Source organism: Chrysemys picta, chromosome 22, assembly GCF_011386835.1.
Source record: "Chrysemys picta bellii isolate R12L10 chromosome 22, ASM1138683v2, whole genome shotgun sequence".
Lineage (NCBI taxonomy): Eukaryota > Metazoa > Chordata > Testudines > Emydidae > Chrysemys > Chrysemys picta.
This window is the reverse complement of record NC_088812.1, coordinates 20,591,060-20,615,996: the sequence shown is the minus strand read 5'-3', so window position 1 is coordinate 20,615,996 and position 24,937 is coordinate 20,591,060. Positions and strand designations below refer to the sequence as shown.

Genomic DNA, 24,937 nt, shown 5'->3' with positions numbered 1-24,937 from the left:
GTTTGGGTTTTTTTTTTTTTTAAATTTACACAATAAAACAGAAGTTTATTTTATAGAAAACAGCGGTGGCTAGTTTGGGGGTTTGCTTGGTTGTTTTTTTTCTCTCTCCAAATGAGTGTCGGCAGCCGGGGCAGAAAGAGGAGCAGGCGCTTCTGGCCCACAGCTTGGCCAAAGGATCAGGACTGTTAGGCTTGGTCTAAGCACAAAGCTGGACTGATTGATCACATTCATACGAGCAACACTTTATCCCTACTCCTATACCAGTACTATCCCCCCAGAGCACTGCTAGTGTGCATATAACTGGCAGTGGGGTCTAGTGGGTGGAGTATTGGGTGCTGGTCCCAGCTCAGCCATTGTCCTGGTGGGTGAGTTTGGGCAAGTCACTTCCCTGCTGTGTGCCTCAGTTTCCCCCTCAGTACAATGGGGCTGATGATACCGAACTCCTTTGTAAAGTGCTTCAAGAGCTACTGCTGGACAGTGCGAGGTATGTTAGGGATTGCTATACTGGCAAAGGGCTCCCAGCATGGCTGCAGCAGCACCATGCACTGTGCTGCTACAGTAAAGCCACCCCCCTCCTCCTTGACCAGAGCAAGCTATCTTGGTCATAGCAGCTCTGTGGGCAAAGTGGGTCTATGCTAGGAGCTTCTACCAGCAACACTCTGTCCTTGCCACACCCCTGAGTGATGCTAGCAGAAGGCCGTAGCGTAGACCTGGTTTAACTCTTTGGATTGTAGTTATGCCTAGGAGCCCTGCTGTGGACCAGGGCGCTCGGCGCTGTATGTTGTTAGCTGTATTACAGCAGTGCCTAGGAGCTCTGCTGTGGACCAGCTTCTTCCCCCTCCCTCCCCCCTGGGGGCTAGGTGTTGTACAAAAACGGACCAGAATTACACCTCTTGCCCCACGGAGGTGACAGTCCCCATAGAGTTTCTTCTGTTCCCAGTGCAGGTGCTCCCTGGGCGATGTAGCTTTCACACTGAAATAGGAGCATGCGGGGGCGGGGGTGAGGGGAGGGGAAGATTATACAAGTTAAATCTAACTGGTGTGACTCTGCCTGGATACTCTTTTTATATGGGTTTAAATCTAGCACAGGCCTGATCTGAACAGGGGCGTTGTATATCTTTGGGGGTGGGGGTTATACTGAGGGAGCTCATTCAGTTATAATCATTCCTAGCCCTTTCCAGGGGTAGAGCTCAAAGTGCTTTACAAAGGAGCTCTGTGCTATCCCCATTGTACTGATGGAGAAACTGAGGCACGGAGTGGGGGAAGTGACTTTTCTGAAGTCACCCAACAGGCTGGGCAGAGCAGGCCAGCACTGTACCCACTAGGCCACTCTGAGTAAGGATGCAGTTGGAGCAGAATAAAGGTGCATTCAGAGATTCCAAGGTCAGATGGGACCACAGTGGTCATATGGTCTGACCTGCTTAGCACAGGCTGTAGGATGGCCCTGAATTAATGCCCGTGGAAGTGCTATAGCTGTGGTCAGGCTCCAGCACGTCTCTCCTCAAAAACATTTAATCTTGATTTAAAGATTTCCAGGGAGGGAAAACCTGCTCGAGCCCTGGGTGAGCTGTTCCAATGGTGAATGACCCTCGCTGATAACAAAAACGGTGCCTTATTTTTGGTGTGAATTTTGTCTAGCTTTAACTTCCAGCCGTTGGATCTTGTTAGATGTTTGCCTGCTGCACTGGAGAGCCCATTAGCAAATTTCTCTTCCCTCTGTAGGTACCAAGAAATGGCAATCAAGTCACCCCGTTATCTGTCTCCTTGTTAAATTAAACCGATTGAGCTCCTGGAGTCTATCACTAGAAGGCAGGTTTGCTAATCCTTTAGTGCAAAGGTGTGGGATGCACCCCCCTGAGGGAGTGTGGTGGGGCAGGCCCTGGTTAGCCCCCACAGGGGTGGGGGGGGAGCACCACCCAGCCCTGCCATCCCCGTGCATGGCTCTGCACCAGCCAAGGGCCCAGCTGCCGGCCCCACTATGGCCTGGCTGTGACCCTACTCCTGCCCCCAGCCTCAGCCCCTGGCCATGGCTCCTTTTCCTGCCTAGGGCCAAGAGTGGAGCTGCACCTGGCTGCTGCTCCTTTCCCATCCCCTTCCCCCATCCAGGGTCCCCAGCCGCGGCCCCACTCCCAACCCAGGCCTGGGGCGGGGGGCATGGACGGGTAAGGAGGGGTGTGACCCTCAAAAGTTTGGAGCCCACTGCTTTAGTCGTTCTCCTGGGTCGTCTCTGAACCCTCCTCCCTTAATCCACAACCAGCCGTCTCAAATGGGGGCCACCAGAACTGGCCATGTTATTCCAGCAGCGGTCACACCAGTGCCAAACACAGGAATTGAATGTCCTTGCTATGGATCAATACTTCCTGTTTACACAGCCAAGGGATTGCACTAGCCCAAAGAACGCGCTAAGCTATACTGGTGCATTGGGTTGCCAACTTTGGTTGGACAAATTCCTGGAGGTTTTATTATATGATATAATTTTTCCTGAAGACTCCAGAACAATCCTGGAGGGTTGGCAACCCCACGGGTACAGCTGGGCCCATACTGGGGGAAGTTGTATCCCAGTGCTATGGAGGTAGCTAGCTCGCTGGCAAAGTGCTTGTACCCTGTCAGTGAGCAAAACAGGCGGCACAGCTACACTGGCATAGCTGTGTCTACACTAGGGCATTTGCTGGTCTAGAAACACCCCCCCCTCCCCAAACCCCGCCCCCCACCAACCGACGATGCTATATGGGCATACGTTCCTACAATAGACCTGGCTTAGGGCAGGGCCCCCATGCTCTTTGCTAAGCAGCTCCTGCAGTAGGAACGCTCCCCCACAGAGGGGACGCTTCGGCAGTGAGAGATGAGGAACGTATCATTCCTCCCCGCCACACACCCACCCAGCTGGAGAATGGAGCCAGCAGGACAGATGCTCGATGCACGGCTGGGGGACGCCCCAATGCCATGGTGATGGGCCTGGTATAAGGACCTGTCAAGACTAGAGTCCTTCTCGGGTTGGGCCTGAGCTAGGGTAGTTGGGGGTGGGATTAGACCCCTCCCCCCACGAGGGAATAGCTCCCACTAGCACTATTTTAGCCCTGTAACGCCCCCTCCCAGTGTGGTCTGCTGGCCCTCTCTAGTGGTGGTGGTGCTGTGCCTGATGCAGCCCTGGCCAGCAAACCTGGCTCTTAGCCCAGGCCCCAGAGGCTCATGTGTTAAGAGCCAGAGATCCTAGGTTCAGCTCCTGAGGGAGGCCATGGCCCAGCTTAGGCCCGGGGGGAAGGTGCCCCATGGCTTGGCCTAGGTCATTCCCAAGGGGTGGTATTCTGTTAGGAGGGAGGGATCCCACAGCCCAGCCTTTGCTTGTGAAGGTGAGAGGACCTTTTTGTACTACAACTCCCCTGCTTTGCTCCTGCAACGATGACACACACACCCCAAGTGAACCCACAAACCTTGGCGCCGAAGCCCAGGCCCAGCCCAAGGAGCCAAAGGAGGAGCTCCACTAGCTGGCAATAGCAGTAGGCGCTTACCCACTTGTGCAGACCAACCACTGAGGCAGGAGTTACAACCCTCACGGACCCACTGATGGATTGACAGCTCTGGGGCTGCCGCAGCAGCTGCCTGCTAGGGGAGAAGCCGGTCATTTCATCAGAACATTTGGATGGGGATGAGCTGTTGTTTGCTTGAGTAGTGCCCTGTGTTAGAGATGCTCATTGTGTGGGGCTGGCGTTCCCAACGGGCTCAGCAAGCAGCAGCTCCCTGAGACTCCAGGGCATTTCCTCCACCCCGTGGACGGAGAACAACTGTGCCAGGACCTGGAGATGGAGTGTGTGTGTGACACTGCAAAACAATCTGGGAGCAGCCGAGTAGCGAAGTAGCCTTCCCCCACCACTAACTCCAATGTCAGCAGCATTGTCAGCACCACGGAACTCCAGCTAGAGCCGTGACGTGTACTCAGGGGGCCACAGTCACATTACACTCTGACCTACCAGTGCAGTGAGGGCCAGCGCCCACAACAGGCATGTTGCAGTATGTGGATTTGCACATGCATGTGCTGCATGTCCGTGTGTGTGCACGTGTGGCTCACTGAGCAGTCCTGCAGCGTGTTGTGTGCACACGTGTCTGTGTTGCAGGATCTGACAGCAGGTGGCGCTGTCGCTTTACAAACCTAACCATGCGAGGGGCCCAGTGATTCTGAATTCCAACCCTTCCCCTCCCCACACACTCTCCCACTGAACCCCAGGGAGGCAAATCTGGACTGTTCTGCCTTGAGACATCTGTGGGGAGAGAGGGGGTGTGGCAGGGAGGGCTGCCTATATTACCAGCCCTGCTGCGCTGTGTGTCCCCAAGTCCACATTCAGCTCTGCTGGTGCCTCTCAGTCCCAGCCTGCAACCCCCTGCTGGCCCAGCCCTGGGCCCCTCTGGCACACAGCTCTGCCCATCCCTCAGCTCCTTGTGGGGTACCCCTGTCAGATCTGGAGAAGCAGAGGCAGCTGATTGAAGGAGTAGCCTCCAGAACAAAGTGCGCAGCAGAGAAGGTGCCCCCTGGGGTACATCCCACAATACCTCTGCCTGTGGTCTCCCATGTCTGGGGTGGGGCTCGAACCTGTGACCTATAATCAGCCCCCTACTGCTCGAAATGGAGGGGCCTCCCCTGCCTCCTGCTGTAGTTGCACAGAACAACCACTGGGGGGGCACAACCTCATGAGCAGGCCAGCGGTTCCATTCTGACACAGCTGGGGCTGTTCAGAAATAAGGGTGTAGGTGGGGACTGCTTGGGAACGGGGGGGGGGGGGGGGGCAAAGCCAACCCTAACAGCCCTGGCCCTGCCCTGGGGAAGGGGGGGGGCAAGTCATAGCATAGGATCCTGCCCCCAGAAGCATCATCCTGATCAGCACTTCAGGGCCCAGGGTTCACCCAGTTTATTTTCCCTGATTTCATAGAGTCATAGAAGATTAGGGTTGGAAGAGACCCTAGGGGGTCATCTAGTCCAACCCCCTGCTCAAAGCAGGACCAACACCAACTAAATCATCCCAGCCAGGGCTTTGTCAAGCTGGGCCTTAAAACCCTCTAAGGAAGGAGATTCCACCACCTCCCTAGGGAACCTATTCCAGTGCTTCACCGCCCTCATCCCTATTCAGATCCACCCACTCCTGTTTCACCTTGTTTGCAGCCCCCAGGCAGATTATGCTCCCACCCTGCTGGCCCCCACTGCAGAGCCCAGCTGGCAGGATGCCATGGGGCTGAGCCCTTACCAAGACAGCAAAGTGCTGGTTCCCTCTCTAGATCCCTAGCCCTACATAACCTGCAGCGGGGTGTGTGTGTGTGTGTGTGTGGGGGGGGGGCTGTCTCTCCAAATTCCCCTGGAGGTTGGGGAGCAAGGAGAGACCAGCCCACAAGGCGCAGGTTTGCAGCACAGTCGTAAACATACTGGGCAATATGGGGCAATATTGAATGTTACAGGATTTACCAGGCAATGCTGGATTTACCACTTCCTCTGACACCAAAGGGCTCAGCATATTAGTATAAAAGGTGGTTAAACTGAGAGATACAGGGAGAGAGAGAGAATGCATGACAGACAGATGGGTGAGTGTGGGGATGGATAGAGAGATATTTGCTGTGGTGTTGTAGCTGAGTTGATCCCAGGAGAGGAAAAACAAGGTGGGGGAGGGAATATCTTTTATTGGACCAACTTCTGCTGGTGAAACCGACAAGCTGCACAGAGCTCTTCTTTGGGTCTGGGAAAGGTCCTCTGAGTGTCACAGCGAAATACAAGGTGGAACAGATTGTTTAGCATAGATAGGTAGCACATACTGGAAAGAGGGGTAGTTAATAGGCAGACCACAGGCCAAATCCAAACCGCCAGACGCTTTTGAACAGACCCTCAAATCTTTTATTTATTATTATTGCAGTGTGAAAAATATTTCTATGGAGTCTGGACCTTGACCAAGAAATTTGGACCTTGACAAAAAATAATTGACTACCCCGTTGTAAGGGACTGTTCAAGGTAGCATGGCCCATTAACCCTTCTGCAGTCATAAGACAAAGAGGGGGTGTTCCTGGGTTACAGTTTGTTGTGATAAGCAGGGCCAGCTCCAGGGTTTTGGCCGCCCCAAGCAGCCAAACAAAAACAAAACAAAACAAAAGCCGCGATCGTGATCTGCGGCGGCAATTCGGCGGGAGGTCCTTCGCTCCGAGCAGGAATGAGGGACCATCCGCCGAATTGCCGCCGAACAGCTGGACGTGCCGCCCCTCTCCGAAGTGGCCGCCCCAAGCACCTGCTTGGTAAGCTGGTGCCTGGAGCTGGCCCTGGTGATAAGCCATAAAGGCAGAGTCTGTGCAGGCCCTGATTTTTGGTGTCTAGCAGAGTTATGAATTTATACTCCCAGGCTCCTCTTTCGAAGGTAGCGCAGGTTTCTCATGAGGCGGAGGGCCGAGAGGTCAGACGTAGAGCAATCACTCAAGAGAAACACGGTGGGGGAGGGAATGTCTTTTGTTGGCCCAATTTCTGTGGGTGAGAGAGCCCAGCTTTCCAGCCACACAGAGCTCTTCTGCTAACAAACCCAACCCGGCTACAGCATCAGACAGAGCCAGGTGCGGAGGGGGAGCGAGATGGACAGGACAGATTTGTGTGCAGGGATGGATAGACAAAGGCGGGACGGGGAAGGACAGACAGACAGAGGTTTGTGTGTGGGGACAGGATAGGGAGCCCTGGCAGTGAAATGGTTACACGCCCGCTCCCCTCCCTGGCCCATCGATCCGGTAACCAGCTGCCCGGCGCAGGGGCACAAAGCAGCAGCACCCGCTGGCTAGCGAAGACAATTGACCAGCCCCTGGGGGTGGGGAGTGGGTGACATCATCGCTTTAAACCCCAGCCTGCGCTGCCATTGGCTAACAAGCTAATTGAGCGGGGTGGGGGGGGCGGTGTGTGTCCTCCCCGCCCGCTCCCCTCCTCACCCAGTTGGGCTGGGGCGCTGCTCGGCACCGCACGCCCGGCCCGGAGCAGCCACCGCCCCCCGCGCTGCCAGACAAAGCCGGGTTCGGAGCGGGGCTGCAGCAGGTGGCGAGAGGCGGTTCCCCGCAGATCGCAGCAGGTAACAGCCGGGCGGCCCCTTCCCTGCGGCCCCGCTGGCTTTAGCTGCCTCCCACCCCCATTCCCTGGGCTCTCTCTGCATACCCCACCCCAATTCCCCAGTTCTCTCTGCTCCCTTCCCCCCCTCCCCCCCGCTATCTCTGGCCTCTCCCTATTCCCCGGGCTCTCTCTTCCCTCCCCCCCCATTTCCTAGCCCCGGCTATCTCTTTGCACCCCCATTTCCTAGCCCCGGCTATCTCTTTGCACACACAACCCCCCCCCATTCCCCAGCTCCAGTTATCTCTGCCCCCTCCCTATTCCCCGGGCTCTCTCTGCGCGCCCCCCCCCCAATACCCCAGCCCCGGGTTCACTCTCTCCGCCCCCCCCCCCCCCAGGTTCCCGGCTGGAGCGGAGCTGGGGGAAGGTTTGTTTGGATGCAGCCGGGTGTGAATGTTAATAGCCCAGCAGGTGCAAATCTCCCAGCTGGGCTTGGGGGGGAGCCAACGCCTTTGTTAGCCGAGGCGATCTGACCCACCTCGCTTTCTCTCTTCTCTCCTCCACCCCCCCCCCCAGCTGTGTCTGGCTGGAGCTGGCCGTGGGTGGGAGGCGGGGGTGGGGCGATAGGGCTGTAAGTGTCACCTACTGCTCTGAGCCCCTTTGGCAATGGGGTCCTGTATATTTTACGATCCCTGTGCACCACGGATGGCTCAGGGAGTCATGCCCTGTGGGTTCCTGACAGCTGACTGATATCGGGGCTGGGTGGGGGTTCCTAGGTCTCCTTGGGGCTGCTACTCTGCTCATCAGAGAGGCCCGGGGGTGGGAATGGGATTTGCAAGGGAGGTTTGGGTCACTAATGCGATGGATGATGGGGGGGGGGGGGGGGGCAGGTGCGCACTGCCTGTGGCTGTTTACTGGTGTGAAGGCTTAGGGGATGGGCCTGGCAGGCCTGAGCTGGGGTAAATCCACACCCAAAGTGGCTCTGGCTTAACCCCTCCTGGGGCTCTTTCCAGGAGAAAATTGTACTACCTTTAACTCAAGGGGTGAATTTTAAACTCCTCACTGCCAACCCTGGTGGGTGGGGTGTGGAACCTTGGCTAGGAGAGGTGCTTGGAAGAGCCATCCAGGGCTGACCCTCCTAGTGTGGACACAGCTCCCACCAGCGAAGTGTCCCAAGGCAACAGGCTTAAACTAAATCTAAATAAGATGCTCTACCTGGGTTGGCAGTGACACAGGGCATGTCTACATTACAGCTGCACAGCTAGGGTGCTGCAGCTGGACCACGGTAGCGTAGCTGCTTCCTTCATCAAGGGATGGGATTTTTTCCATTGATGTAATTAACCCCCCCTTTCCAAGACATGGCAGCTATGTTTCCAGGGTGGGCTAGGTTGACCTAACTATGTTGCACAGGGTGCAAAACTTTCCCCAGCTCTGAGTGATGTACCTGGGTCCATCTCATTTTTAAGTGTAGACCAGGCCTTAAAATGGTTGGGCACCCTCTGCCCCGCCCCGGCAGTGGGGTTGCAGTTATACTGCTATAAAGGTGCCTTATGCCACATCTACACCCCCGAACGTTACCAGTAGCACTTTTGCCAGTGTGACAATGATCCTGGAACAGGTGTGTGCTTGGCTGGGGCCATGCAACCTTGCTGTGAAAGGCCATGTCTGCAGAAGACAGACCTGCCCTGTTGGGTAGGTGTCCCAATGCATTTTGTAGTGCATTGTGGGATATCTGCTCTTCTCGTAGAATTTGTGGGAGCTGGGGGTGTTATGTTCCCACAATTCTTAGTTCCATCCCATAATCTGTTTTCTAAATAGTTCCCAGGGTGCCTCTATTGTGTCCCGTAACCTGCTCTTCCTCCCATTGGGTTCCAAACTCTGCATCCTCTCGCTGGATGCTGAACAGATCAGCTGAGTTCATAGAATATTAGGGTTGGAAGGAACCTCAGGAGGTCATCTAATCCAACCCCCTGCTCAAAGCAGGACCAATCCCCAGACAGATTTTTTTACCCCAGTTCCCTAAATGGCCCCCTCAAGGATTGAACTCTCAACCCTGGGTTTAGCAGGCCAATGCTCAAACCACTGAGCTATTCCTCCTGTCTGTTTTAGAAATGAGGTCCCAGACCCTTTTGTTGCTTAACTCCCCACAGAGTCTGTGCCAGGGAACCTAATGTCCAGTATCTGTGGTACTTCCACAGTTGGTCAAGCTATTTCCATAGGGGAGCGGGAATAAGCCAGACCAGCATCAGTGAATGTATAACTGCAGCTACACTAGGGGTTATGCTGATATGAGATGACTTTAAAAAGTCACACACACCCAACTGCCTGGTTACACAGTCCCGAGCGACTGTGAAACAAATCACCTGGTGAAGGCCCATGGGAACACACTAACTAAACTGGTTTTAAATTAACATCTGAGATGCACCATCTTTAACCTACCTCATGTAGCGGAGCCCTTGGTTAAAGTTGTGCATTCACTGGGCTGAATACAAGGGTAACTGGGTGACCTTCTCTGGTCTGGTTAGACAGGAGGGCTGCGTAAATGTCCAATAGCCCCTTCTGGTCTTAAAATCGCTGTGTGGGCTGGCTGGGGTTGTAGGTAGTTGGATTAAATTAGAGCGGTAGCAAATCCTCATTGCACGTCATCACTGTTTTAAGTACAGAAGGGGATTCTCCCCCCTGCTGTGGTCTCCAATGTCTGGTCATTGCATTTGGGACAAATGCTCCTCTTTGGGGGGAGGGGAATTGCCTAACTCATCTTGCTCTGTGAATTCACAAGGGTCTTGGTATCTCTCTGCTGGGATGAGTAAGAGATGCTCCACCCTGGATTCTGTCAGTGGATTACATCCAGTTGATAAACTAATTGGCTGATCCATGAATAATTAGCTTATTGATTGGTTTAAGGGAGTAGCTGCCAGGTTGGAATGGGATTGTTTAATTTCAACCCTGCTGCTGAGAGAGAGACTGAGAAAGGTCCTGTTTTGAGACAGGTCTTCCCTCCCCCCACACACACATTGTGTCCCTGGATGCCAGGGAAGCTGCCCTCTTGTAGGGCTCCTGATGTGAAGGGCTCTTGCTCAAAGCCTGTGTCTCTGAGCAGCGGCGCCTGGGGAGCAAGAGGAGCTGGTGTCTCCAGCCCCTGCATGGCTGGTATATCCTGATCTGTTGGGCACATTCTGCCCCTGGGGGGGAGGGGGCGTTGGGAGCCCACAGTAAATGCAGGAATGTCTGGCCCTGGGCCACTGGCCTCCGGACAGTCTGACATTCTGGAACCTGCTGGACGGGCTGGGGATTAGGTGGGATCTAGCTGGTGGCAGCAGGGTGTGTGTCAGACAGCACCTTCCCCCCCTGCGCCAGGGTTAGGGGTCACTCCAGATCAAGATTCAGCTCCTATGGGGGTGTGCATGGAAACTTATCCCACCATTGGTCAACTTCTATCCAACTTGTGGTTACACAGGGATCTCCAAGACTAGCATCTCTTCTCCTCCCCCACCTTCCATGCAATCATTGGGTGGGGGAGCTGCCTAGAATACCATAGGCTGACACATTATGGTGCTTTCCCCCCACCCGGTCCTGGGGGGGGGGAGGGGACTTACCAGCTGCATAGGGCCAGAAACTAAATATTTCCCAGCATGGTCTAGGTCTTGAGATGCAGCCACCTCTGGGGGTGGTGTGGCAGAATGCCTGGGTTCTATTGCCAGCACATAGGGGAACAGCAGTAGCTGGAGGCAGGTGTGTGGGGGAGGGGGACAGGAGACCCCCTTGCTCTGCCTCCACACCATCCCCTGGCATCTTCAGGCACTTGATGCTCTTCAGTGTTGTGATTTACAGCTGTTTGCCTGGTCTAGAACTAGGTTTGTTGGTGGGGTGGGAATGATCCCCTCCTCCCAACCCGAATGGGAACAACTTCATCCTATGATGACTCTTGTCTGGAGTGGGCCACACCTTGGGTTGCATCCGGGCTCCCCTTCCAAACCATCCTGCAAGAGGTGGGGACTGACCCCTTCATTGCAGTGGGGTGGGGCTTTCCCCATCTGAAAGGGGAGCTGTGAGCTAGAGGAGAAACTGCTGAGCTGCTTCCAGGTGTGGTGGGGCTCCTCTCTGCTGCCCCTCTCTAGGGCATGTCTGCTGCACCTGCCCCATATCCAAGTCCCTGCTGGGTCTGAGGCTTCCCCCAGCATGGTGCAATGGCTGTACCCGATGCTGCCCAGGCCTGACCACTCTCTAGAGTGGCTGAGATGCCAGGCCCCAGTGCATGGGGGAGAGGCTGCCTGCCCCCTTAAACTGCACAGCAGCCCTACAGTGCTGAGTCAGAGCAGGCCCCTTCTCCGAGCAGGGTGTGCTGGATCTGGGGCTCTCTTGGTTCCCCTTGGTGTGTCAGAATCGGCACGCCCGATGCTGCTCGGAACAGCCACGTGTGGGAGCAGAGCTGGGAGGCACTCTGCCGGCTCTAGAACCTGCCTGGCCGGCTTTTGCATCTCTGTCCCAGCCACCCAGGTGTAGTCACCAATCCTCTCCCTCTGCTCCACTTGCCCAGTCAGCTGCTTAGTGTAGACAGCAGCCACTCCCATGCATGCTCAGGCTGGGATTTAGGGGGACCCCCAGTGGTGATACTAGGTAGTGCAGGCTGGGTTGCTAGCAAGCCTTTGGGAACATCTGGGTCAATCAACCTCACTAGAGACGCATGTGGCCTAAAACTGCTCCCCCGTCAACTGGAAACCAGTGTCTCAGGAGAAGGCAGCTGCTGCAGTCTGGGTTCTAGCCCTGGCTTTGCCACTGGCTTGCCCTGGGCAAATCTCTCCCCCTCTGTACCTCAGTTTCCCCATCTGTAAAAAGGGGGTGAATGACACTGACCTGCTTTGGGAGGTGTTTGGAGATCCCCTGATGATGGGGGAGGGGGGGAGCACCAGGAACCTGAGCATGTTTACAGGGGGCTCACCCCAGACAGAACAGAGTCTCCTGCCATGTGCTCAGCTGAGAAGCTCCCTCCCCAGCCTTCAGAGCCCGAGCTGCAACTTCAAAGCACAGTCTACACCAGGAGTGGCCAAACACTGACCCTCTGAGCCACGTACAATAATCTGGCATGAGCCCCACTGGGCGGAGTCTGACACGGGCTGGCAGGGTCCAGAATGTGGTGGAGACGTACCCTGGGGATCTTCTAGTGTGGCCTCTAACCCAGGCCACAGGCCTTCCCTGGCCTTTGCGGGGGCTGGAGCAGACCTTCTAGGAAAGCATCCAATCTTGATGTAAAAACTTGCAGTGAGGGGAGCATCTGCCTTGGCCCTAGGTAGGCTGTTCAGGGGTTCACCCCTCTCCCTGCTAACTGCAGCTGAGATGGCTTCTCAGGGATCATTGAGTACCTTTCCCCAGCAGGCCAGGTGCCTGGGCAAGGGGCTGCTCCCTGGGAGTTCAGGTGCGTGTCCAGCACACAATCTGAAGTGCGGGAGAGACAGCTCAGCAGTGTCACTGTGGTTATTTGAATAAACAAAACAATCTGGCAGGATATTTGCCTAGTCAAAGCTCCCAGGAGGATGTGAGATGCTGCTGAGGATCAGCAGGGGAATATTGACCCATGCCAGCATTTCCAGGGTTCTCCCAGAGCTTGGAGTAGCAGGGTGGGGGGGATCTAGTGGCTTGAAGCTGGGGGCAGCAGGATTCTTGGTCTCTGGGCAGGGAGCAGGGTCTAGTGGATTAGATCAGGGTGAGGCTAGAGAGCCAGGATTCCTGGGTTCTATTACTGGAGGGGGGTGGGGGAGTGTCTTGCATGAACGTGCCATGCAGAGACTTAAATGGGAGTGTTTGGGGGTGGGGTGGAACGAAGGAGTCTCGGGGCTTTCTCGCTGGCTGACATTGGTGTTTGGGAGGGCTGGGGAAAGCTCACTTTGCTGAGGAGGATGGGGGCAGAGCACTACTACTGCTGTTCTCCCAGGACAAAGCAAAGCCATGAATCCGTGGAGCAACTCCTAAGCCTTCCCCTGTGCTGTGCTTGTGACTCAATGGCATCCATGGGAGGATAGAAGTATGATCCTCCCATTCTTAAACAGCAGGCATTTTGCTAATGGGAAATAATCATGAGTTGTTAGCAGTATAGGCCGTCTGACACCTGGCTATGCAGTTCAGATTCCAGCCAGCAGAGGTCACTGCTGCAGGAAACACCAGTCAGTTTGTAGCAATAGCCTGGGAGAGGGGTGTCTCTTTTGGGTGGCAGCAGCCTGAGCAGATGTTGATGAGATGCAACCCTTGGGATGGAGATGGATATGTGGGGCTGGCTCTAGGACTGGGCTTCATGACACGGTGTGGAGGATGGATTGGCGCATGGGGAGCAGCTCCCATCTGGCAGCAGCTGCCCCGCTCAGCTCTGATCCAGGGATGTTTTCTTTGTTTGTTTCCCCTTCTCAATGGATTTCACCACCCCCCCCCAGCTGGGGCCATTCTTATGCAAACAAGGGCTGGGATAGAGAGTTCTTAAAGGGGCCGGGCCCCCTTTATTCCAAGTGGAGAAGCAGGCACTAAGCCTGGACTCTGCCTCTGAAATGCACTGGCCTAGAAGGCCTTCGGAAAGAGAAGAAAGGCACAGATCTTGTTTAATCCTCTCTAACTCTGGCTTTGGGGGGGAGCTCCCACTTCCCCAGCCTCTCCCAGCAGGGGGTGCTGTGGGGAGTGGGGCAGAAGCTCTGTGCAAAGGTCTCACAGCTGCTGTACGTGGGGGCAAAGGGTGTGTGGAGGCCTGGAGTGGGCAGTGCCCAGGCAGCCCGTACCTGGGGTGTGAGCTGTATGACGCGGCTCACTCCAGATGGTCTGTGTTTGCACAAGGCCAGTCCAATAGCAGGTCTGTGTGCCCAAAGCATGGTGTTTCCATGGGAATGCAGACAGCTGTACAGAGCTGTGACTGGCAAGCTGGGTTCCCTTCCCCAAACCCCCTCTGGGCTCACATTGGATCCAAACAGCCGGGCGGAAGGGCTGGTGTCTCCTGACGCTTCAGCTGGGAGGCGGCAGCCCCTTATGGCTGCCCTGAGAGGCTGAGGCATGTTGGCTGCAGATGTCTCTTCGGGGGGACTGGGACTGGGACGTGGGGTGGAGAGTGGTGTCTTTCTGCAGGGCTTGAGTGAGGTCTGGGGTCACTGGTTGCAGGGGGGAGACCCGGGATCCGGAAAAGGTGGGGGGAGAGAGATATTGTGAATGAAGAGTCCTATGCTCAACTTCATAAACTCTAGCTAGTGGGGTGTAGTGGGTAGAGCAGGGGGGTTGAGCAGCAGGATTCCTGTGTTGTGAGGTAGCTCGCAAGCTATCACTAAGGTGCACAGGGGTGCTACAGGGATCAGAGCTGCATTGTGCTTGATGCTGTCCATAGAATGACTATGGTCTCTGTCCCAAAGAGTTTATAAGCTGAGTCTGCAGGTGGAGACAGCAAACAGATGGGGAAGGTGGGGTGTTAGCACAAGCTTCCAGGGAAGATCTTGCTTCAGCAAGTTTCTGAAAGTACCAATTCCCTCCCCCGTGTGTAGGAGCTCAACTGGCAGCGTGTTAGTAACAGCAGGATTCTGACTTGCTTGGAAAGTCTCTGCCAGGAAAACACTGATTCATTCAGCAGAGATCCTGACCCATTTCAAGATCCTGCGATGTCCTGGCCACATTCCAACTTGAGCCGTTTCCGTTCTGCCTCCCCAATCTTCCCCTTCCTCTCCTTTCTCCACCTGCAAATGCAATCGTCTTCACTTCCTCTCTGAAACGTGGTGTTAAAAGCAGCTACAGCTGCGCTATGCCCCAGAGCTGGCTGCATCTCCAAAAGTATTTTAGGCTGGAAGGCACAGCAGAAATGGAGCTACATGCTAGAGCCAAGCTGTGTCATGGGTCCCTTTGTGAAAGCGCCGCTTGGGGTTTCACGAACAGAACCCCTGCTCTGAAACGTCTGGCCACTGAGCTGGAGGCAAATCACCCTTCTGTGGTCTGCAGCATAGGGCTTAGGACACATTGTTCTGAGTCTGTCCACTAATGGGCAGTGATGCACATGCAGATTTTTCTAGTTCATAGAAATGGAGGGTTGGAAGGAACCTCTAATGCCATCTAGTCCAGCCCCCAGTGCTGAGGCAGGGCCAAGGAAACCTGGACCATCCCTGACAGGTGTTTGTCCAAACTCTTCTTAAAACCCTCCAGTGATGGGGACTCCACAACCTCCCTTGGTCCCCTGTTCCAATACTTCACTTCCTAGCGGCGAGGATAATGTTTCCTAATATCTAAGCTACATCTCTCTCTTGCTGTTTATTAAGCTGGTTTCTTCTCGCCCTTCCCTCAGTAGACTTGAAGAATAATTGATCACTGTCTTCTTTATAACAGCCCTTAATGTATTTGAATACTGTTATGAGTTCTCCCCTCTCTCAGCCTTCTCTTCTCTAAACTAAACATGTCCAGTTCTTTCAACCTTTCCTCATACAGCTTAGGTTTGCTAAAGCTTTTACAACTTTTTTTTTTCCACTGCTCTCCTCTGGACTGTCTCCAGTTTGTCCACATCTTTCTTAAAGCGGGACACCCAAAGTTGGATGCCGTTCTCCAGGTGAGGCCTCAGCAGTGCTGAGTAGAGGGGGACAGTTACCTCCTGTTTGCTGTGTGCACAGGTTCTGTGGATGAACCCCAGAATATCTGGCTTCTTCACAGCCATGTCATTGTCAGCTTGTGTCCAATTTGTGATCCACTCTAACCCCCAGATCCTCTTCTGCAGTACCACTGCCAGCCCGTTACTTCCCAGTGTGTAACCGTGCTCTTGATTCTGCTTCTCTAGGTGTAGTACTCTGCACTTGTCTTCGCTGGGTTTCACTTGCTGAAGTCAGAGCACACCAGGAATGCCCTGAGTATCCTTTCAAAAGACCCCCTACAGAACCAGAAAGTCCTAGTAGAGCTAATGCTTTACTAAAGTTAACTCCACTTTTATAGTTCTTGTCATCAGTAGATCTCAAAGGGCTTTAAAATGGCCAGTCTCATTATCTCAACTCTACAGGTGGGGAAACTGAGGCCTAAAGGGGCATGCTGGGACATCACCAGGGTACAATCCAGACCAATGGACAGCTGTGTCCCCTCAATTCTCCAACACTGCTTCGCTGAGAGTAGCCACTCCTGGTCTGCTCACACACAGCCTCTTGCATGTGCATTGCTTCCAGTTGTACTGCATGTGGGCTCTAGGCAGCCACTTGTGAATTATGCTGCAGGGCAACACCAGCAAACCCCCAGTCCCAGACTTCCCCCAGAAATGTGCATCTTGCACTGCTCAGCACCCTCCTTGACAATACAAGCTTGTATAAAGTCCGTCATGTTGTTAATAAAAGGTGATATGTGCAAATCCTGTTATCCCAGATGGAGTTTCCCAAACACTCCAATCCAAACACTCGTTTAGATAAAACAATGAAACAAATGTATTAATCACAGAAAGATTTTAAGTGATTACTAGTAATGAGGCATGAAAGTCAGAATTGGTTACAAGAAAATGAAAGTAAAACACAACTCATGCCTAACTTAACAAGCTAAGTGAATTCAGTCTCTCACTGCATGCTCCAACAGTCTTACTGGCTCAGTCTTTCAGACAGGATCCTTCCCCCAGTCCAACGCTGTTCTTTGTTCTTCAGGTGTTATTGAGGCTGTGGGTAGAGATGAAGGGGGAGAGAGAATTTGGGGTGTTCTTTTTATACATTTCTCTTCTTTGAGAATCCTCTCCAGCTGAGGTTCAAGAGACCATCTGTGTGGACAGGAAACCCCCCAGTGTTCCTTTGTCAAGGTGTAGATTTTCGCCCACATCCTTTTTCCTGCCAAAGAATAGCCACTTAGTCAGGTAATGGTCCATTTGATTTTGTTGACATCTGGCTGTGGTATGGGCTAGCCTTTTGTCTTTGGGGAACTGTTTGTGACTGGTCTCCAGATTTGGAATATGGCTTAGTAACATCATACAGTAGACTTATAACTTTGCATACAGTGTTGCTGCACTTTTCACCAGGACAATAATGATCAGCAAATTATGAGTTTTCAAATGATACCTCACAAGGCATACTCTGTACAAGATCTATCATAGTTCTATAAAAGAGGGGTACAGACTTTCACACATGCTCAAGGTCATTCAGCAGGTCAGTGACAGAGCAAGGAATAGAACCCATGGTCTTTGGAAATTAGTTGCTCTAGGCAATACTGCTGATACAGTGTCAGAGGCGTGGAGTGTGCTGGTGTCAATGGGGTCTGAGCCAAACCCTCTGCAAACTGATGTTCTGATCTATGTCTGAAGCTGGCCTGGTGGCATTTAGACCTGGGAGGGGAAGAATTCTCCATCTTCAAAGAGGCAGGATTGGGAATTCCTCTTGGAGGAAGGAGGGTATTTAACACTTTCTGCTCTCCCATATATCTACATAGATGCAGATCCATCCTGACCCCAGGGACATGGTTCTGCCCTAGGTTGGCCGCCGTTGAAGGGTGAAGTGATTAATCTAGAAGTACCTACATGGGGGAACAAACATTTGATACTGGGCTCTTCAATCTAGCAGGCCAAGATCTAACACGATCCAATGGCTGGAAGCTAAAGCAAGACAAGACCAATTTAGACTGGAAACTGGGTGTATGTTTCTAACTGTCAGGGCAATTAGTCATTGGAACAATTTACTGTGGGTCGTGGTGGGATTCTCCATCACTGACCATTTTGAATCCAGGCTTCACTGTACTAGGCCCCGCACAGATACAATATGAGAGGGTCCCTGCCCCCAAAAGTTCACTATTCAAATAGGATGAAAGAAGTATTCTCATCCACCTTGGCTTAAAGTGGGGAAACTGAAGCACAGAGCTGCTGTGACTTGCCCAAGGTCACCCAGCCAGTCAGTGGCAGAGCTGGGATTTGAACCCTGATCTCCTGAATCCCAGTGCCTCAGCCGCGGCCCTGTCCTTTCTCTAGCTTGGTGCTGCCTTGCAAACTCTGGATCTGCGGGGATCTGCAGCTTTGGAGGTGGGGTGAAGAACTGGGGGTACGGCTATGCAACACTACTTAGCTTCCCCTGAAATGGGATCAGGCTCTTGGCCCGCCCCTGGCTGGCCTGGCAGAGCGCCGTCTGTGTCTGAGCTTTAAAGATGCTGATTGCTGCACCTAATGAGGAGTTAATCACTAGCAACCTCCGGCATCTTTAAACCACAGGGAGAGGGAAATAAACAAAGAGGGCAGCTGCCATCTTGAGGAGTGGGGTGGGGGGAGCTCGGGGAGCAGAATGACTGGGGCTCAGAGCTGTAAGGTAGGGCCTGGACATGCTAAGGAAGCTAGACCAATGGGCAGGGAAGCCGCCATCTCCACTTGTGGGAACTGTTCCCTGTGCACTCTGGCTGCTCGTGCATTTCCGTGCAGTAGGCATGAGCATGACCTGCGGGATGCTGGTCTCTCCGTGTTTTAAAGGGGCCTGGGTGGGGGCTGCTTTACAAACAGGGCCAGCTCCAGCGTTTTGGCCGCCCCAAGCAGCCCAAAAAAAAAAGCCACAATCCTGATCGGCGGCAATTTGGCGGGAGGTCCTTCGCTCCCAGGCGGAGTGAGGGACCGTCCGCCAAATTGCCGCCCAATACCTGGACGTGCCGCCCCTCTCTGGAGCGGCCGCCCCAAGCACCTGCTTGACAAGCTGGTGACTGGAGCCGGCCCTGTTTACAAAGCAAATCGCCAGACTCCTGAAACTGACAAAACAGAGCTCCCTGGCTGAATGTAGGTTTTGCTTCTGGCCCTTCGCTAGGTGTGAGTCCTCCTGCCACGGTGGCTCGGAAAGACGCAGCTGTGGCAGGCTTAGCACTCGGCACAGAGCCCCCAGGAGCTGGTCCTGATCTCAGTGTGGGCCGGTGGCTGATATCTGCCCTCTCTAATCAAACCTTGCCAGGATCTCAGTGTGGCTTATTGCTGCTTAGCTCCCTGTCGGTGGGGAAAGCAGTGGGTCTTCTGCCCTCTGGGTCCAGCTGGGGAGGGAGTGACTGGCAGACTGGGGTCTGGGGGGTTGTGGTGGGGGGGACTGTCCAGCTGGTGTAGCCCCCTCCCCACAGGCCTCTGGGTCTGATTAACTTCCTCTAAACTCAGACAGTTAATAAAGCCACTGAGCTGGTTAAGGGGCCCTATTGTTAGCCATATGGTGCCTCCCAGCACTGAGCTGGGGGGAGGAGTGGGCTAGGCTAACAGGGTCTGGGGTCTATTGACTTGCTCCCAGCCAGGCCATACTGGAGCCAGATCTGTTTTCAGAGTGGGGCCAGCATAGGGCAGTGGGAAGAGGAAGAGGCCTGGAAGCTGGGACTCCTTGGTCCTACACCCTGCTCTGGGAGGGGAGGGGGGTTTATTGGCTAGAGCATGGGGGAAGGGGGCAGGGGGCAGGGCTGGGAGTCAGGACTCTGGGGTTCTGAATGTGGTTTGGCCACTGCTCCTGCTGTAGGGCCTTGGGCCAGGTTGCTTCATCTTTCTGTGCCTCCATTTCCCCAGCTATGGTTAAACAGGGCTCATCTCTGCCAGAGCTTTGAGATCTAGGGATGAATAGACCCTATAGACTGGAGGCTTTGCCCAGAGCACAAGGGACCTACTGCTGCTACCAGCCATAGGAGAGCTGCTCTTGCTCTAGTAGCTGGAGCCTGTGGGCTGGTTCTCCTGGCTTTGCAGGGGTAGCTGGGGCAGGCACTAGGCCTCTGTATTTGTCCATAATGTACCACTGGGTTGCACCCGTGACCCCAGGTGCAAGGATCTGCAGCTCTGTGGGTGGGAGGGCACCTCATGCCGGCCTGGAGGGGACAGCAGAATTGATGCCTCTGGGGCTATTGGTCACCAGAACAGGAGCAGCTACTGGCCATAGGAGGAGGGTGTGGGGGCAAATGCCTTCTCCCTGGAGGCAGCTCCCCGGGCACTGCACCCCATTTGGAGTTTGTGGGGGAAGTCTTGGATTCCCTCCACTAAATACTTGCAACTCCCCCAGTAGGGGCTCAACTCTGATTTTCCCTTCCTGCCCCACAAGCACCACCACTGCTGGTTGCCCCAAGCATGGGGAACCTCCCTCAGCAGTACAAGGCCTATGACACACAGCAGAACAACTTTGCTTCCAGGTAGCACAGGGCAGTGGTGAGCAAATGGGATCATCAGACCCATGTAGGTTCCTTGGTGGCTCATATGACCGGCAGAGGCTGCTGTGACCCGTGTAGTGCACTCTCTGGGGCAGACTCCCAGGCCAGCTGTGCAGGGATGCTATGCCACCTGAACTTCTCTCATCCTTCCCAGCATGCTCTGGGAAGGGATGTTGCAGTTAAATCCCTGTGTCCTTAAGCCACCAGAAGTGCTGTTGGAGCCTTTAACTGGATTTGGGGGTAGGGATTGACAGGGTGACTAGGTCTCTGCTTGGGGCAGGGGGGGTGCACTGGGGCACTAGCACACATCTATTCTCCCCTCTGCACAAGCAGAGATCTCTGGGCATAGGGGGAGGGGAGGGCTGCTAGATCTGTGCATGGGTCAGTCTGTAGCAACATTCGGACTGAGACGTGAGCTGCTCCCGAGGAATCTCCTTTCCCTCTTTCCACCCAGCCGCTGCGGCTCTTCCTGTGGTGCTGTGAATGTGCCTCTTTCTCCCAGCCTGTGTGTGTGTGTGTGTAGACAGATTGTGGTTCATGAGCTCTCCCACCCCACTGCGTCATGGCTGCTCGCAACTTCATGGCATCAGCGGGGCAAGAACTCTCCCGCTCCTAAAGCCCAGCGCACTTGGGCTGCAGGAAATCTCCATCAGCAGTGCAGGGGCTGTGGCACACAATTGACCAGTCCTCATTGTAGCCAGTAGAGGGTAATGTTGCACATAGCCCGGTGTTGGCCTTTGCATGAGCCATGGATACAACCCCCCCCAGTTCCGTAGCGTGGTGGGGTCTCCTCCAGGGCAGGGTAAGGCATGGTGGGCGGGGGGGGAGAGGGGGCTACAAACAGGAGGACCTTGCGCTCACTAGGAACAGCCTCTGAGTGGCTCTTGGCATCAGGCTGCTGAGCCAGCACAGAGGGCATGTGAGGCTGCTCTGTGGCTTGGGGGTGGGGTTTATGTAATGTTTAATTAGTGACAATTTGTGCCTGTGACCAGCACTGGCCTGGAGCCCTTCCCAGACTCCGCTCCTTCCTCTGACACAAAGGCAGAGGCCCCTCTCCTGGGTGTGTGTGTGTGTGTGTGTGTGGACCCCCCACATGCTCCATTGGGCTGACTCAGAGGTCCCTGTGCTGGCAGAATGGGCTCTTGGCTCTAATCTGTCACCCCGTGTGACACAGCTACGTAGACTGGGGCTGCAGAGAGCCCGGTAGCAGAGAGGAAGCATAGTGCAATGGTTAGAGCGCTAGCCTGGGACTCAGAAGACCTGGCCTGACATGCCACATCTGCTATAGCCTTTGTGTGTGACCTTTGGGGGAGCCCTTTGGTGCCTCAGTTTCCCCACTAGTACAATGGGGATAATAACCCTTTACTGTAGGAGTAAATACCTTCCAGATTGAGACGCTCAGCTACTGTAGTAAAATAAATCCCCAAGCTATCTAGAGATTAAGGATTGCACTGCTTTGACTACACATCTTGTGCTTAGATAAAGCCCTAGGGTGGATGCAGTTATATCTGTTTAGAGGTGCTTATACTGATAGTTATACTGTACAGGAAGGGGAGTAAACCATGTTGGAATAATAATCCCTAGAGCTTTTCATCAGTAGGTCTCCTTTGCAAAGTGCTTTGGGGTCAGTGTCACTAGACCCATTTTTCAGGTGGGGAAACTGAGGAAAGCAGAAGTGACTTGGCTGAGGTTGCCAAGTGGGGAATAGAACCCAGGACTCCGGTCCCAGTGCAGTGCTGTAGCCACTAGGCAGCACTGACATCTTTATACCAGTATAATTGTCAACACTAGGGGTTGTACTGATATAAATGTTAAAAATCACCCAGCCTCAGCCCACATAGTTATACCAGTACAAAAGCAGGATAGAGCAGGCCAAGCTCTTTTCAATGGGCAGCAGATTAAGGCAAGAGCCAGCAGTGTGTATCCTACAATAATTAAAAAAGCCACCCGTGTTCGGCCTGCCGAGGCATCTCGGGGAGGGGAGGGGGGCAGAGCTCCTTCCTGGAGGTTAGAAAATATCCGAGTTCCTTGCAGTTGGCAAAGGAACCTCAGAACTCTCTTCTCCCCCTGCAGGCTACTGCTATCCCACCCCCCGTTGTGCTGACTCAGCGACCGCTCAAGGGGGTTACATTTTGCTTGTAAAAAGCCTAATTCCAAGGCCCGAAGGGATCGCTGTGATTGGCTAGTCGGACTTCCTATATGCCACAGGCTGGAGAACTGCCCCCAAACCATGCCTAGAGCCAGAGCCATCCCTTGGGTATGGTGAATTGGGGTGACCACCCTGTGCATTGGGCGGGGAGGTGAGGCGGGCGGGCAAGCGAGCAGGGTGAGGAGGTGAACGGGGAGGCGAGCGGCTGGGGGGTGTGAGAGGAGGAATCCCCCTACCAGAACCTCTCTCCTTCCCGCCGGCAGGTCCCGCCAATCTGCTCCTCCGCCTCCCGCTCAGTGCCTGCTGTGGATCAGATGTTTTGTGGCATCAGGAGGTACTGGGGGGGAGGGGAACAAGGGTGCAGCGCGTTAGGGGGATGGGGGCAGAACTGGGCGGGGGGAGGTGGGGCAGGGGTGGGGCCTTGGGGGAAGGTTTGGAGTGGGGGCAGGGCCAGGGGAGCACCCCTGGCAGATTAGAAGCCTGATGCCTATGTCCCAGGCCCCGTACCCCCCCTAGGGCCAGCCCTGCTAGAGCAGTGTGTTCAGAAAAACATCCAAACTTGACTTAAAAATGGTCAGTGCTGGAGAATCCACCATGAGCCTGGTAAATTGTTCCAGGGGAAAATTACCCTCCCTGTGCAGAATCTTGTGCTTTATTTCCAGCCTGAATTGGATCTGGTTAGATCTTGCGCTGCTAGATTGAACAGCCCGTTATCACTTGTTCCCTGTGTGGGTACTTGCAGACTGTCATCAAGTCACCTCCCCCTTCTCTTAACTAAGCAGATACAGTGATTGAGTTCCTTGAGCCTAAGCCATGTTTTCTGATCCTTTAATCGTTCTTCTAGCTCTTCTCGACCTCTCTGATTTGTCAATCCCCTTCATGCATTGTGCTCACCAGCACTGGATGCAGCATGCCCCAATTCAATGCAACTGCACCTATATTTCCCCCTCTAGGGTCCAGGAAGGGCACCCGCTCAGTTTCAGGCTCACGACCTGTCCTGGGTGGACATCCCATCCCTTCTGACTGGCCTATTGCAGAATTGCCCAGCAGCCTGACTAGACTGTAACCTCCTCCACAAAAGACAGGCAGCCTAAACAGCCTTATTGTCTCTCTCTTCCCAGACAGTTAACTGCATAATTGACACAGTTAAGTCACCACTCAGCTATTTCTAAGCAAGCACGTTGTATTCTGAAGGTAAAAGCATCAGACATGCCAGGCAGGAAGGGACTCAAAGCTAAGTCCAGTGTTCTGCGCTGAGGCAGGGCCCAGTAAACCCAGACCATCCCTGATGGGTGTTGGAGAAAATGAGTTTAAGCCAATACAAGAACCTACATGAATGCTAATAAGCTCACCAGAGAGCACTCACTCACTCCCACAGGGTCTCTGGTTGGGGATTATTCCTTCAGATCCCACACCGGGCTCTTTCTTGTGCTTACAAGCTCACCACAGCTTTAGCTCCAAACAAGCACGCAGAGTCTTATGGGGCCTCCATAGACTAAAATTCTTCCAACACCTCCCTAAGGACCAGGGGGGGGGGGGGGGGGGTGTGCTCTCCATGGACGAGAGATCCTGCCTGTTTACTGGAAGTCAGCCTGGATTCAGGCTGTTCTGTCTTTTGGTCCCTGCAGAATCCAGTTTGAAGCAGTATATGTGAGCCTCTCCCCGGTGGGGGTAGCTCTGGGGAGGCGTTACAAGCTGAGTGAAATTGCTTCGCCCCCACCTCACTGTTCTTAGCTCCCGGAGAGCTGCGTGTGTTCTGCCTCCCCCAAGGAAGTACGGACAAACCCTCCCTGGTATTTAAACATTCGTAAGACAATGATCTTCTGTCCCCCAGGGTATTACTGCATCTGTGTCACGGGGTCCCAGCAATGGTCCCACCAGTGTCAAACACAGGTAAAATAACCTCTGCTTCTATTCAAGATTTCCCTGTTTATGCATCCCAGGATCTCATTAGGCCTTTTGGCCTCAGCATGCTGGGAGCTCGCATTCAGCTGATGAGCTGTCCCCACCCCCAAGTCATTTTCAGTCACTGCTTCCCAGGATAGAGTCCCCCACCCTGTAAGGCTGGCCCTAGATGTCTTTACTTTTAGCCAGATTAAAACGCAGATTCTTTGCTTGCACCCAGTTTACCAAGTGATCGCTCTGTATCAGTGACCTGTCCTCCTCCTCACTGACCACACCTCCAATCTGTGAGTCATCAGTGATGCCTTCCCCTCCCCCCAGCTCATTGATTAAAAATTTTAAGTAGTGTAGGGCCAAGACACCGTTCCTGCAGCCCCCACTAGAAACACACCTGTTTGATGCTCATTTCCCATTCTCGGCTACCCTTTGAGACAATCTGTTAGCCAGCTTTTTAAAAACGAGAATATTATGAAATTGATGTGGCACTCATTCAGTGGATTGATCAGAATGACATATGGTACCAAATCAAATGCCTTCCATGTTCCACCAACACTACTGCCGTCATCAACAAAAGATATCAACTTAGTTTATGGGGAATGGATCCTGTCAAACTCATGTTGCCTGGCACTAATTACATTACCTTCCTTTAGTTCTTTATTAATCAAGTCCCATATCAGCCACTCCATTATCTTGCCTGGGATCAATGTCAGACTGACAGGCCTATAATTACTCAGGTGATCCCATTTACC

General features: G+C 53.9%; 1 protein-coding gene across 3 annotated transcripts in view; it reads left to right on the top strand.

The window, feature by feature from the left end:
- Positions 1-6,873: 6,873 nt before the first annotated feature.
- PRR36 (proline rich 36) overlaps positions 6,874-24,937 on the top strand; it is a 41,235-nt gene continuing 23,171 nt past the window's right edge. The window contains exons 1-2 of one of the 3 annotated variants that reach the window (XM_065575484.1): positions 6,874-7,073; positions 22,550-22,620. The gene's annotated coding sequence lies outside the window, so the exon portion shown is untranslated. The remainder of the gene's footprint in view (positions 7,074-22,549; positions 22,621-24,937) is intronic. The other 2 variants (XM_065575483.1, XM_065575485.1) reach the window with 2 other exon arrangements.